The sequence below is a fragment of the Acipenser ruthenus genome, chromosome 32 (genome assembly GCF_902713425.1).
Source record: "Acipenser ruthenus chromosome 32, fAciRut3.2 maternal haplotype, whole genome shotgun sequence".
Taxonomy (NCBI): Eukaryota; Metazoa; Chordata; class Actinopteri; order Acipenseriformes; family Acipenseridae; genus Acipenser; species Acipenser ruthenus.
The window spans coordinates 5,709,901-5,725,160 of NC_081220.1; the positions used below are offsets into that span (position 1 = coordinate 5,709,901).

Here is a 15,260-nt window from a genome sequence, read left to right on the forward strand (position 1 = left end):
AGTAAGTGAGCCGCTCAGAAAGCACACGGAGCTGAATTTAAATGACTTAACGCTCTGCTACAGGAGAGCGCTGAGCGACTTTTAAAAATGGAGAATAATAATGATTTGCTTGTTTGTGTTTCTGAGGTGATGGTTGATGAAATGGCCCCGTGTGAAGTTACTGTCCCCTGCTGGACCTCGCTGAGTTCGGCGCTCTATTTGGACTGAACCTCATATCTGTCTGTGTTTAATACCGACAATACCGACGTTAATAATGAACATTATAAATGATATTAATACCACAAACCTAATAATAATACATTAATAACTATAAAACAGCTCTACATTTAAAAAGAAAAATGAAATTAAATAATACAAATTCGAAAACAACCAGTTGTGGAGTAGTGGTTAGGGCTCTGGACTCTTGACCGGAGGGTCGTGGGTTCAAATCGCGGTGGGGACACTGCTGCTGTACCCTTGAGCAAGGTACTTTACCTAGATTGCTCCAGTAAAAACCCAACTGTATAAATGGGTAATTGTATGTAAAAATAATGTGATATCTTGTAATAATTGTAAGTCCCCCTGGATAAGGGCGTCAGCTAAGAAATAAATAAATAATAATATTTTTTACATTATTGTCTACATGCATCATCTCAGATAATTACAGTGTCATTTATCAGACCCTTCGGCGTTGTCTTTTGAAGAATTAAACCTGCCAGATCGAACGCAGGCTAACATTCAATTAATCAATCTATCTATTAATCATATATATTTTCTATAGCGCCCGATATGCGCTTCACAAAATCTACTTAAAAACAACAAAATATCTAATTGTAAGGCTGGTCGAACAAAATAAGTCTTCAGTGTAATTTTAAACAAAGAGCGCTTTCCACGATTTAAGATGCTTTCGAGACAGAATATTGGAATTGGCTGCCGAAACTGGGGGATAAAACTGCCTGTGATCAAAGTGGGCAGAAAAGTTGCATACTTTGCATACCGTATTTGGGAGAAAAGAAAACGGATCATCTCTGATTTGCAACGTTTCCATGGTTCGGCCCGGCCACTGCCGTGTGACTGGTTAAAACGATGTTCAGTTTTTTTTTTTCTGCTGCTGGTAATTCAGTCATGAGACAGCTGTAGCAGAGTGGCGCAGCGGAAGCGTGCTGGGCCCATAACCCAGAGGTTGATGGATCGAAACCATCCTCTGCTAGCTTGTTTTTCTTCTGTTAGCAAAGTAGTTTTTTTAAATATTAACTGAAGCAATTAATTAATATTACATTTCGCAATCAAGGATGATATAATGCGCAAAGATACTTGTCTCATAAGAGCTGAAATAAATTATAGCGCTTTGATATTATGTTACTAACGGATTGTTTAGAAATGTACGTAATTATATTACAACTATTCTAAAAAAGAATGTTATCTCGAAAAAGGAGGCTTGACAAGCCGAAATTGCTCAGCTGGGAGAGCGTTAGACTGAAGATCTAAAGGTCCCTGGTTCGATCCCGGGTTTCGGCAAACAACAAGACGATATTGGTTTTGTATTATTTTGAACTAAAAAAAACAGAGCACATTCATTCTTCAGCGTAATTGGATGAAATAACAGCGTATCAGAGTGCCATTTTCTAATGTGATTAAGAAATGCAAAAAACATCGTCCCTGGGTGGGCTTGAACCACCAACCTTTCGGTTAACACAAGAACGCGCTAACCGATTGCGCCACAGAGAACAACCTGTTAAGCAGCCAAAGCATACGAGAGTGATGAGCAAGGCGAGATGCTGCAGAACGTGATCGAGGGAGCAGTACTCATCAGAACCTGAGATCACATCTAAGAAGAAAGCAACACGGGGCAAGAAAGTCTATGTAATCAATTATGGCAGCACAACATATGTCGTTTTGTTAGATAACACCCTGGGAGACAACAGAGCAGTGTGTGTAAATAGCTACAATGGAAACCATATACTTACGACTTAATTTTGATACAGAACTGTGGTCATGGGTAATCTGTTTTCATTATGATAAGAAAGCTACAGTTCAGTGGATTATATTTGGAATCTTTGGTTCTGTCATTCACTATCTTCTCAAATAAGATGACAAATTAATAGCTCAGTTGGTTACAGTGAAAGAAACCTCGAAAAGTCAGCCCGGCTAGCTCAGTCGGTAGAGCATGAGACTCTTAATCGAGCCCCACGTTGGGCGTCCTTTTTAAATACAAATTGAAGATGTTTCTTCGAGACAACGGAGCAAAGTCTGATTCTGTTCACATTGTATACAGTATTGCAACAAAATTACTTATTGGTCATTGTCAAATAGCAATTGCTATTGTAAAAAGCATGCATCGTTTATAGCTATAACGAAATTGAAATAAATAATCTTACTTTTTTGGGTTGACTTCAATCCGTTTCTTTTTTTTAGAATTGTCTTAGCATCATTCATGGAGCATCAGTTGGTATGTGCGTAATAAACCCAATCGGGCCTTGATACGATCCCCTAGTGTGTGCTGAAATAAATAATGCGTTTTTCTACATTAACAAACGCAGCTTGTCAGAATGGCCGAGAATAACACATATTTCATTTTTGTTGTAAACAGACTACTTGTTAACGTTACTGAAAAATATTTTGTGTCCAAACATGTTATTTAACTTGATTGTTTTAAAATTCCAAATAACATATTACTTTGAAAAACATCTCCGTCGACCACTGGATCGTGGTCTCAGGCTGGGACGTGGACCATTGAGAACAGTATAAACCATCTATTACTAGACGCAGTTTACAGGAGAAATGCCCTCCTTTAACATGCTAGGATGATCGACTTCGGCATTCTCCAACTGCTGTTTACATTTTCTAACACGTTATGAGAAAGAACAATATTTTGGTGTCCAAACATGTGTTATTTAATTTGATTGTTTTAATATTCCAAATAACATATTACTTTGAAAAACATATATGTTTTTAATACAGTCCTATTTGAGTATTTAAAATATGATTATATTCAAATGCCAGCAACGGTGTGTTAATTTAACGAAGCGCCTAACGCCGCTCGGAACGTTCGCGGAATGTTCACGAGCCGGTTGCCTAGCAGCGTCTCCCCCTCCTTCTCTGCCCCGCCGTCTCACCCTCTTTCGTTGCTCCAGGTAGGAGTTCAAATTTAGCTTCGTTATATTAGCGCAATTCTTTACTAACTTTTACAAATTAGCTTATTAGGGGCTTCGTGTTTTTAAGATGGTTCAGGTGCAGTCCGGACAGACTGACTAGAGCATCATTACAGTATACCGCACTGCGCTCAGCTCAGTGTGGCCGCTGATACACAAAATAATGAACGACTGTTTAAATAAATCACATGTATTGCTTTTTAATGCTAAATATGTATCTGGTATTCTAAGTATTATCAACAATTAATAATTCAGCTCTATTCATATTCAGAATGTAATACAGTATTAAAACTATCAAACTGACTGGAAACATGGAACACATTAATTGCGATCGATTCGATACCAATAGGATTACATAAGAGCTGTTGTGTATAGACAATGTCATAAACGCCGAAATGAACACGGGCGGTATTTATTAAGGGCTGAATCGTTTAGATGTTCGAGAGATCTAGGTGTACTGGACAAATCTACTGGATTTTTTTCCAAATCGTAAGTGTACCGCCTGTGATAATACATTTAAAACTAAGAAAATGCACAAGCCATACAACGAAAAAAAAAGAGTACAGTATCTTACAAGTGATTGTGCTTCAGCTCATGTCATTAATGTGATTTCTTGTCCTAGCCATTTGCAATATGATGGTAAAACTACTAGACAGTTACAATTGCGCATTAATGAGCGAACATAAAAGTTCAATTAGGAGAAAATATATTCATCCACCACTAGCTAGACATTTTGTAGATGCCAAACATTCCGTTTCAGATCTTAAATTCTGTGGCATACAAACATTTTCAAGATCGCAGTGGTGGTAATGTCACGGGTGACGAATGTGTTGATTATTATTTTATTCAGTGTTATCACTTATGATTTTTGAATTTTAATTGGATTGGTTTTCCTTTTTTTGCACAGTTTGTTTATTTGAATGATTGTTTTATTTTTGAGCATTAGATGCATTTTAATGTGTATTTGTTCACTTAACCATACGTCATCCACTCTCTGGTCCAGACCTCCTCTTAGGGCTCCTGTCCAGACGCCTGTTTGGGCAGCCCTCTCCATAGGGTGCTGCGCTTCAGCTGAAGTCCTCTGGAGAGATCCTGATATCCTGACATAAACCACGAACGCAAAGGTTCTTGTCAGTACCTCTTTTCAAATGTCTTCAATCACCAAATTCTGCAGTCCTCCCAGAGTGAGTCTACGAGAAAAAATAACAAAACGAAACTGACACTGTCCGTGCACAAAAAAACCCCAACCACTCGCTGTCTAATCTCGTCCTCTTTATTTTCGTTTACTTCCCTCAGCATCTCTCTCTTTCCTATTCCGGTATCTCCTAGTTCCATGCTCCCAGTCTCTTAGTTCCTCACCCTTTTTATACCTCAAAGCCCTTCTAATTCCAGGTGTGTACAGGTACCTGCAATTGTTTGGGGCGGGACCTGAGGTCCGTGTGCACAGTGCTTCTGATAAACAAAACAAAAAATACTTTAATTACGAACTCCGTTTCACCCGTGCACCAAACAAAACAGACAAATAATAATCAACACAGCAAAAACACAGTGCAAAGCAAACAGAAAATTATGAAAATTATGAAAAGAAAAAAAAACGATCTAAATAAAATGTTCACACACGATCTAAATAAAATATTCACACAATACTAATTAATACGTGCAGAAAATAAATAAATAAACACAGGCATATGATTCCCAGCCAATACAACTCTGTTTATGCCCACGTTTCAAATAATGACATTTCTAAAAGCAAATCGTATTGTTTTATGTTTTCTTTACTTTAAAAGCTGAGAATCAAACACACTTCCGACAACTTCATAGCCCTGCTGGCTACGAACAAGTATTGAGTCGGCTGTTTCCCATGACCCTGGTGATACCCCGTGTTTTCCTAGTATCAGCGTCGGCATTACCATGTGTTTGGCATGCTTGCTGTACACTCTAGCATTGCATAACAAGCTGCCATTACAGCTGGACTTCGTGGCGCAACGGCAGCGCGTCTGACTCCAGATCAGAAGGTTGCGTGTTCAAATCACGTCGAGGTCAAAGCCGCCTTTGTTTTTATTCCGCACTATTTCATTTTTTAACGTGTTTGAATTTGACTGTTTCCGGACATTTATTTATACAATTTAGCCTATACAACATATTGATTGTATAGCGATCAAACAGATATTAATTGTATTGCGATTCATTTGTATTTTTCATTTGATACAGCACAATAAACTAAAGTGAATCCGAAATTACTGTTGACCAGTCTTCATTGACACAGTTGGGTAATAAAGTCATATTAACACTTCCTTGCATGAGATAGTGAAAATGTGTGTAACCTTTCAGTAAGTATTTTAAATTCATTTGGGAAGGTTTAAGATTGTGAAGAAGTTTAAATATGCTGCGTATTTGCGCATTGGGAACTTTGCATAATGACGTTTTTATTAATGCCACTTTCTTACGGACAGTAGTCAGGGTGATGATACAAGACCAGAGCCAATAAACCTGCTATTTGCTTGTCCTTTCACTACCATATTCTATTGTGCTTGTTCAGAATACGCGTGAATCCTGAAAACATCTCGTTAATATTTAAACAAAGCCAGCAGTCACTTTATTGATCACCCTGTGGATTAACCGCTATTGGAATACAGATGATTGTGTTAAAGATGTTAATAGACTTTCTATGTACACGTTTTAGAGCTAAGCGTTTCTTGAGGCAGTTCAAGCGCGGCACTTTCAGGCAACCAGTTCCAGTGATTGCCTTTTGGACTTACTCTGGAAGGAATACAAAAAAAAAAAAAAAAAAAAAAAGCATTTGTTGAGAACCGCATTTGGGAGAAAACTTAACAATTTCGAAATTGTAAAGGCTTCGGATTCTATTATGGTGTTGCCGAGCTGTTGAACGTTTTTCATTACAGGTTTACTGGATTGCCAAAAAGAATGCTATCTCGAAAGATCAGTCTTGTCACGCCGAAATAGCTCAGTTGGGAGAGCGTTAGACTGAAGATCTAAAGGTCCCTGGTTCGATCCCGGGTTTCGGCAAACAACAACACGATATTGGTTTTGTATTATTTTGAACTAAAAAAACAGAGCACATTCATTCTTCAGCGTAATTGGATGAAATAACAGCGTATCAGAGTGCCATTTTCTAATGTGATTAAGAAATGCAAAAAACATCGTCCCTGGGTGGGCTTGAACCACCAACCTTTCGGTTAACAGCTGAACGCGCTAACCGATTGCGCCACAGAGACCAACCTGTTAAGCAGCCAAAGCATACGGGAGTGATGAGCAAGGCGAGATGCTGCAGAACGTGATCGAGGGAGCAGAACTCATCAGAACCTGAGATCACATCTAAGAAGAAAGCAACACGGGGCAGGAAAGTCTATGTAATCGATTATGGAAGCACAGCATATGTCGTTTTGTTAGATAACACCCTGGGAGACAACAGAGCAGTATGTGTAAATAGCTACAATGTAAACCATATACTTACGACTTAATTTTGATACAGAACTGTGGTCATGTGTAATCTGTTTTCATTATGATAAGAAAACTACAGTTCAGTGGATTATATTTGGAATCTTTGGTTCTGTCATTCAATTATTTCTCAAATAAGATGACAAATTAATAGCTCAGTTGGTTACAGTGAAAGACACCTCGAAAAGTCAGCCCGGCTAGCTCAGTCGGTAGAGCATGAGACTCTTAATCTCAGGGTCTCTGAATGGAGGCGTGGGTTCAAATCCCACTTCTGACAGTTGACTTTTACTTATTTTTTAAAATAATAAATTTCAGCACTCAATACCATTTTAATTTCCATTTTAAATCGGACTAAAATAGTGTTCCTAACACAGATTGCATTTTTGTTGTGTGAGACTCTTAATCTCAGGGTCGCGGGTTCGAGCCCCACGTTGGGCGTCATTTTTAAATACAAATTGAAGATGTTTCTTCGAGACAACGGAGCAAAGTCTGATTCTGTTCACATTGTATACAGCATTGCAACAAAATTACTTATTGGTCATTGTCAAATAGCAATTGCTATTGTAAAAAGCATGCATCGTTTATAGCTATAACGAAATTGAAATAAATAATCTTACTTTTTTGGGTTGACTTCAATCCGTTTCTTTTTTTTAGAATTGTCTTAGCATCATTCATGGAGCATCAGTTGGTATGTGCGTAATAAACCCAATCGGGCCTTGATACGATCCCCTAGTGTGTGCTGAAATAAATAATGCGTTTTTCTACATTAACAAACGCAGCTTGTCAGAATGGCCGAGTGGTCTAAGGCGCCAGACTCAAGGACTCTGTCTTTCTAAAGAATTGTGTGTTCTGGTCTCTGAATGGAGGCGTGGGTTCAAATCCCACTTCTGACAGTTGACTTTTACTTATTTTTAAAAATAATAAATTTCAGCACTCAATACCATTTTAATTTCCATTTTAAATCGGACTAAAATAGTGTTCCTAACACAGATTGCATTTTTGTTGTAAACACACTACTTGTTAACGTCACTGAAAAATATTTTGTGTCCAAACATGTTATTTAACTTGATTGTTTTAAAATTCCAAATAACATATTACTTTGAAAAACATCTCCGTCGACCACTGGATCGTGGTCTCAGGCTGGGACGTGGACCATTGAGATCAGTATAAACCATCTATTACTAGACGCAGCTTACAGGAGAAATGCCCTCGTTTAACATGCTAGGATGATCGACTTCGGCATTCTCCAACTGCTGTTTACATTTTCTAACACGTTATGGGGAAGAACAATATTTTGGTGTCCAAACATGTGTTATTTAATTTGATTGTTTTAATATTCCAAATAACATATTACTTTGAAAAACATATATTTTTTAATACAGTCCTATTTGAGTATTTAAAATATGGTTATATTCAAATGCCAGCAACGGTATGTTAATTTAACGGAGCGCCTAACACCGCTCGGAACGTTCGCATTTTTAAATCCTAACGGTCTCTCCTCAGCTGAGCGGAATGTTCACGAGCCGGTTGCCTAGCAGCGTCTCCCCCTCCTTCTCTGCCCCGCCGTCTCGCCCTCTCTCGTTGCTCCAGTTCAAATTTAGCTTCGTTATATTAGCGCAATTCTTTACTAACTTTTACAAATTAGCTTAGGGGCTTCGTGTTTTTAAGATGGTTCAGGTGCAGTCCGGACAGACTGACTGGAGCATCATTACAGTATACCGCACTGCGCTCAGCTCAGTGTGGCCGCTGATACACAAAATAATGAACGACTGTTTAAATAAATCACATGTATTGCTTTTTAATGATAAATATGTATCTGGTATTCTAAGTATTATCAACAATTAATAATTCCCTTTCAAGTCGAATACGACCACCAACATTAAGTATGGGATATTCCCTGCCCTTGAGGTAGGTAATACTGAGCTCTCTATATCAGAGCTGCCGAAGGCCCCTTCCTGTGATGACGCACTCGGTCCCGCCTACCGAGGGTATAAAACCGTCACTCACCGGAAGATCTCCCTCTTTTTCCGCCAAACCCGTGAGGGCGACCAGAGCGACCTCATGGTTGGTGGTCGTCTTCTCTTTTAGGGAACCAGGGTTACGGTAGGTAACCTAACGTTCCCTTTCAAGTCGAAGACGACCACCAACATTAAGTATGGGATAATGTATACCAGAGCCGTCGCGAGGGAGAAGGAACGGCAGCATATGAGGGACGCACAAGCACTGTCTAACCTAGAGGTTAGCGGTGTGAACTTACACCCTCAAGGACCCTTCTGCCCACAGATGGCACAACAGGATCTACCACATTAATGTGGTAGAATCTGGTGAAAGTATGCGGCGTAGCCCAGCTAGCCACAGCACAATCTCAGACAGTCGAATGCGCAGCTACTTTACCAGTTGGGGGTAACCCTACACCATCATATTCAGTCGACACCGTGTCTGCAATCCAGTGTGACAAAAGCTGCTAGAGGGGCTGTCCTAGGGTCAGTGTTCAGTGATAGAGAAACAGCTGGTCAGATTGACACAGCGCTCTTGTCCTAGCACGTAACATCTCAATGCCTGCACTGGGCAGAGAAATTCAATCTCTCATCCTCCATTGAAGCAACGGAGGTGTATGAAAAGACTCCAGTTCCACAGACTGGTTAATGTGGAAAGCTGTAATCACCTTGGGGAGGAAAGCGGGGTTGGTGCACAGCGACACTCCACTTCCATCCTCCAACACGTGCATGCAGGAGCTGTGCACAGACAGCACCTGCAGCTCACTGATCTGCTTTACGGAGGTGATAACTAAGAGGAAGGCTGTCTTCATAGACAGATACTTCAGCTCAATGGAATTTAAGGGCTCAAACGGGCCTTCGTGAGAGCCTCTAGCACAATATTAAGGCTCCATTCGGGGAGAACAGTCCTCCTAGGAGGGCGTAATCACTGTGCACCTTTAAGGAAATGGGTAGTCAAAAATGCACACCCGGAGACATAGAATCTACAGGGGCATGGCAAGCAGAGATAGCCTCTGAATACACCTGCAAGGTGGAAGGTGACCGTCCAGCACCAAGCAGTTCCTGCAGGAACTGCAATATGACTGGCCTAGGGCAAGTGATGGGGTCAAGGTTTCTAGCCAGACACCAAGCTTGGAAATATTTCCACTTATAGGTATACAAAAAACCTAGTGGAGTCTGCCCTAGCGCTATGCATGGTACCCACAACTGGGTCCGATAGCCCTAGTTCTAGCCAGCAGTCCCTTACAGGGGCCAGACCCATATCTGGAACCTGCGTGGCTCCGGGTGCCAAAGAGAGCCTTCTGCCTGACTGAGGAGATCCAACGAAGTGGAATCTCCCAGGGCTGGCTATGCAACAGCTGGCACAGGGTCGAAAACCACATTCTCTTGGCCACCTGGAGAACTGATGCTTCTCTAACCCGACTTTTCGTAGAAAAGCCAGGAGCAGCGGTATAGGCGGGAAAGCGTACAAAAAAACGCTTTGGACCACTCGTGGGCTGCTCTCAGTTCCCACGCATTATATCCAGCGATCCGACCAGGGTCCGCGAACTCCTCCACCTGCCCAGACCGGCCCCCAACAGAGTTGGGTGTGTCTGTCATCACCAATTGATAGTTTTGTATCACTCCTATGTTTGATCCTTTGCTTAAAAGAGAGGTTTGCTTCCACCAGCATAGGGCTTCCCAGCCTAGGCGAGACACGGTCAGCTGACAGTGTCTGTAATGCTTGGGGTGCAGCCTAAGGCACTGAGCCACACTTGGATCGGGCGCTTGTGGAGTAACCCTAGATGGGTGAGTGATGAAGCCGAGGCCATCAGACCCAATAGTTTTTAACACAACACCAATTATGCTGTGAACCCTTGCTGAACAGGGCGAGACAGTTGCAAATGGCAGCCACTCTGTCGTCCGACAGGCAGGCTTGCACTGTGTGGGCCACTGCTCCTTCCTGCGACTGGGCAGATCAACCAGTCGTTCAGCTGCTTCATCACCCTGATCACTTGCAGCCGCAAGGGAGCTAGGATGGCATCCATGCACTTTGAAATATGCGGGGGCTAAGGAGAGGTTGAACCACAGCACAGAAAACTCAGGACACTCCCCTGTAAGGTGAAGCGGAGATACTTCCTGTGCACTAGACGAATAGCAACGTGGAATCCACGTTCTTTCAGTCCAGTGTGATAAACCATTCGCCCGGCCAGACAGCCTGCCGAGTACGGCAGATGCCAGCGCGTAACATCCGGGGCAACCACCGGTGCAGGCGGGGTCAGCTCCAGGGCCACAGCAAGGGCTTGAGCCTGCTGTCTGGCCAGGACCAGCGCAGCGTACAGCTCAGCCGGGGTCCCGGTGGAAATAACGCTGTATATTTTTTTTCAAACTGCAAGGCAGTCAAGAACCGAAAATACACACCCTCCACGCAAGCTGTGCGGGTAAAAATAATAGTTTCCACGGCAACGCGGGTAACTGATTTTGTTTTGTTTTTTTTTAAACAAGCCGGCGTAAGCATCTCGACAGCGAGTCTCAGCATAGCTGGATCCCGATGGAGTAATTGCGCTTGTATCGTTTTTATTATTTTTAAAAACACAAGGCAGTGAAATAAAAACACACATTCACGCCCACAACAGCAAGCTGTGAGGGTAATAACGCAGACACCACGGCAACTTGGGTGAACTGAATATTTTAAGCGCACCGAGAGGGTGGGCTGAGGCAGTCCAGCAGAGTCAATTCCACAGCGGGGCACGGCAGAGCCGGAGCCCGGTGGGGGAACACGTGTCTCTTTTTCTTTTAAACTGCAACATTATTATTATTTTATTCCTTAGTAGACGCCCTTATCCAGGGCGACTTAACAGCAGAGGAAAGCAGAAAACAGCGATCGCTGTAAGGCTTTCAGCAGACTGCAATCGCAAAGCGATGTAGGCTGTTAAGCAGAAAAAGAGTGAACACAGCGTAGTAACTGGACAGGGGTGTCTAGCCTGGACTACGTGCAGTCACACGACCGGAGCAGCGTGTAGCTTACCGCGGAGTGAAGCACCTTGCACCTTCTACAGGCAGAAGGCAACGAGGCACCTCGTGCATCGAGCACCCGAGGCGCTATGCGCCCTGATGTACTAAGCACTTGCCTACTAAGCACCATACGTCCTGTGGGTATGATGTGTCGCAGGCCGTACAGGGAAGGACCTCGATATGGTGCTGACTCTGCATTAGCACTGAGGCACTGCTTGCACTACGTTGAACACTGGTAAGTGTTAACGTAGTGTGTCCACTCACTAGCGTTACAGCAAGGTATGCTGAGCCCCGTGCGCACCGAGTATCCTGATTTCACAGATACTGTGCAGCACCGTGAGCTATGTGCCAGGTTGAGCAGTGCTTACGCAATAACCCGTGCGTCCCAAGCGCACTGTGTACTGCATTCGAGATGCTAGGCAGAGAGTCCTGAGACAGGACGTCTGGCTTGTGCATAGCACTAAGCACTGCTTTCACTGCGTTTGACCCACAGGTACTAACACAGTGTAATTTCGCTATGGCTACAAGTAAGGCTATTAACACCACTTACCCAGCGCCGGGTACCGTGGGCAGAAGTGCACCGTGTACTACGCAGCATATGGGCACTAGTGTACAACCAACTACGCCTGCACCGTGTAAAATGTACACTGCTTGCAGCGCTTGAGCTGAGCTCAGTGCGTACTGCTATTACCGTGCAGCACCACAGGCTATGCGCTAGTAGAGCAGTACTTACACAGCGAGCGCAACGTGCACCGCACTGCTTGCCACGAGCGTTCCAAACGCCTTGCACAACGGGTACAGTACACTGAGGTACCGCAGCACCGGAGAGGACGCTACGCAAAGTGCGTACCCAGACCGCGTGGTCAACGCGAAGCGTGTACCAGGGGGGGACAGAGGTCGAAGCCGCGGTGGGTGAAGTTTATGTCAAGCAAAAATTACAGTTTATAAGAAGGAAGGAAAGAGAGAGAGAGAGAGAGAGAGAGAGAGAGAGAGAGAGAGAGAGAGAGAGAGAGCACACCGAACGCACATGAACCGACTCACCGCAGCGGTCAGGTTCGGCCGGCGACTCCACTCAGACGGGGATACGGTAGTACCTAGCCCCGAGGAAGGGAGCGCGGCTGGGTCACTCGACAGCGGGGATATGGCAGGCCTAGCCCCGAGGAGGATACTTGTGTAACTCTCTTTAGGAAAAGACTCACTCGCGGGTGGCTGCACACAGCCGCTCACATACGACAGACAGTAAAAAGAGAGCGGCCCACCAAGGGGGCCGTTGAAAGAAAGAAAGATGAAAGACTCTGTCTTTTTCAAGAGTCGTTGATTCCAGGAAAGCGGCAAGCCAGCTTTCAGCACGAATGCTAGGAACTACAACTAACCCAAATGGACTCGAGGGCTCTTTCTATCAACACGCTCAGTTCTAGACACAGTCTAGACACACGTCATCACAGGAAGGGGCCTTCGGCAGCTCTGATATAGAGAGCTCAGTATTATCTACCTCAAGGGCAGGGAATATCCCATACTTAATGTTGGTGGTCGTCTTCGACTTGAAAGGGAAGTGGAATTTCAACTCCCCTTTTACCCTTTGTGCAATCCATAAAATTAATAAACTGTTCAAGCGAATACAGTTTTTTTATGGGCTGACTGACCGGGGTGTCGGAGAGCATCGAGGTGTCAGAGAGCTCTCCCTCCTCATCCTCGTCTTCTCCCGCGAACGCCTCCCATTCCTCGGCCGAATCCTCCTCTGTGGCTCCCGACTCATCTTCCTCCGGCTGTGAGGACTCTGCTGAGGGCAGGGCTATGGCGTCACTGGATGCTAGTCCAACGCTGCCGCTAGCCTCCTTCCCTGTGCGGGGAAGCTCCGCAGCCACGGCCTGATCACCTCCGTCGCCGCCGCTCTCCCCCAGCCCCGACTCTCCGACAGCGGCAGCGCTGGGCTGAGACCCCGCATCTCCACCAACCAGCGAGCCATGGCTCGGCTCCCCAGGAGCAGCAGGATGAGCGAACACCCTCAGCCTGACCAGCCCCCTGCCTTTCAGCGCTGCCCTCCGCCGCAGCCGCTGATCTGAGCTTAGGGCAGGCTTGCTTCAATGCCCTTCCTCGCCACAATGAAAACATTTCATTGTGTCCGAGGTTGAAAAAATAACACACTCTTTCCCCTCTATAATAAATCTCCAGGCTACATTAAGATCCTGCCTCGGGTTATGCGGCAATACAAACACTTGTCTATGAAAAGACAACACATGTTTCACCTCGGGGTTCTTACAGCCGAGCGGAATCATTCTAATAGGGGACATGATTTTACTGTATCTTGCCAATTCTCTTTCAATCTCTACATTTGGAATAAAAGGGAGGACATTTGATAAAACCACTTTCCTCAGAGAAATTGAAAGAGGTAAAGCAGAAAGAAAAGCACTATTGACAGAAAATCCTTCCTCCACAATCTTATTTACGAGAGTTTCTTGACTTAAAAACACAACAATGGCCTTCTCATACGTGAAGCAGATTTAATGTTGTTAAAACCAATTGTCTTACCGACCGATAACAGAACGTCCTCCACGGAAACTTCATTGTCGGGCACACACCTGAACCCATGTCTCCGTGTCAGTCCCTCTATACCGCCAGAGTGTGAGCCCATCTTGGGCTACACAAACTAACTTAGCCACCCAAATGGCAAGGCCAATAGATAGATAAATAAATAAATAACAATACAATTTGAAATAGAAAGGCTATAAATAAATAAAGCTTTTTTGAAGAAACTTATAAAATTCCTTTTAAATTAACCGTGTAAAAATAGTAAAACCAAGACTCTAAAAACGGACCTGCACTATTCAAACACACCGCTCTCAGCTCGAGAGAGAGAGAGAGAATTGAATTTTAAAATCCCTTTATTGAACAACACAAAAGAAAAACAATAAGACAGAGAGAGCACTTGATCTTTTAGTCCTTGTGCTCCCAGATTGTGGAATGCACAGCCACCTCATCCCAGAAGAGCTACATCAGTTGAAAGGTGCTATATCAATGAAGTTTAGATTATTTTTGATTGAACACAGTAGCTATGGAATTATGGGTAATCAATATATGCAAATTTCAGCAAAAACAAGGACCAAACAAATTGCCTGAAAGTGGCCAAAAGGCTTCTGACAATCACAATATATATATATATATATATATATATATATATATATATATATATATATATATATATATATATATATAATATATGAAATGGAGCAGTACTGTCTCTTATAAGGACCGTGTTATTCACAGCAGTGTGAAATGGAGCGGTATTGTCTCTATAGGAGTGTGTATTTACTGCAGTGTGAAATGGAGCAGTACTGTCTCTTATAAGGAGTGTGTTATTCACAGCAGTGTGAAATGGAGCGGTACTGTCTCTTATAAGGAGCGTGTTATTCACAGCAGTGTGAAATGGAGCAGTACTGTCTCTTATAAGGAGTGTGTTATTCACAGCAGTGTGAAATGGAGCAGTACTGTCTCTATAGGAGTGTGTTATTCACAGCAGTGTGAAATGGAGCGGTACTGTCTCTTATAAGGAGTGTGTATTTACAGCAGTGTGAAATGGAGCAGTACTGTCTCTTATAAGGAGTGTGTTATTCACAGCAGTGTGAAATGGAGCGGTACTGTCTCTTATAAGGAGCGTGTTATTTACAGCAGTGTGAAATGG

The 15,260-nt window shown here is 43.3% G+C and overlaps 5 non-coding genes across 5 annotated transcripts; 4 read left to right on the top strand and 1 right to left on the bottom strand.

Moving 5' to 3' along the window:
- The first annotated feature begins 1,424 nt into the window (after positions 1–1,424).
- trnaf-gaa (transfer RNA phenylalanine (anticodon GAA)) lies at positions 1,425–1,497 on the top strand. The gene has a single exon. It is a non-coding gene; the product is annotated as a tRNA-Phe (tRNA).
- A 3,605-nt stretch (positions 1,498–5,102) lies between these two features.
- Positions 5,103–5,174, top strand: trnaw-cca (transfer RNA tryptophan (anticodon CCA)). Its single transcript has one exon. It is a non-coding gene; the product is annotated as a tRNA-Trp (tRNA).
- Positions 5,175–6,085: 911 nt separating this feature from the next.
- trnaf-gaa (transfer RNA phenylalanine (anticodon GAA)) lies at positions 6,086–6,158 on the top strand. The gene has a single exon. It is a non-coding gene; the product is annotated as a tRNA-Phe (tRNA).
- A 135-nt stretch (positions 6,159–6,293) lies between these two features.
- On the bottom strand, positions 6,294–6,367 carry trnan-guu (transfer RNA asparagine (anticodon GUU)). The gene has a single exon. It is a non-coding gene; the product is annotated as a tRNA-Asn (tRNA).
- A 1,005-nt stretch (positions 6,368–7,372) lies between these two features.
- Positions 7,373–7,483, top strand: trnal-caa (transfer RNA leucine (anticodon CAA)). Its single transcript has 2 exons — positions 7,373–7,410; positions 7,438–7,483. It is a non-coding gene; the product is annotated as a tRNA-Leu (tRNA).
- Positions 7,484–15,260: the final 7,777 nt, after the last annotated feature.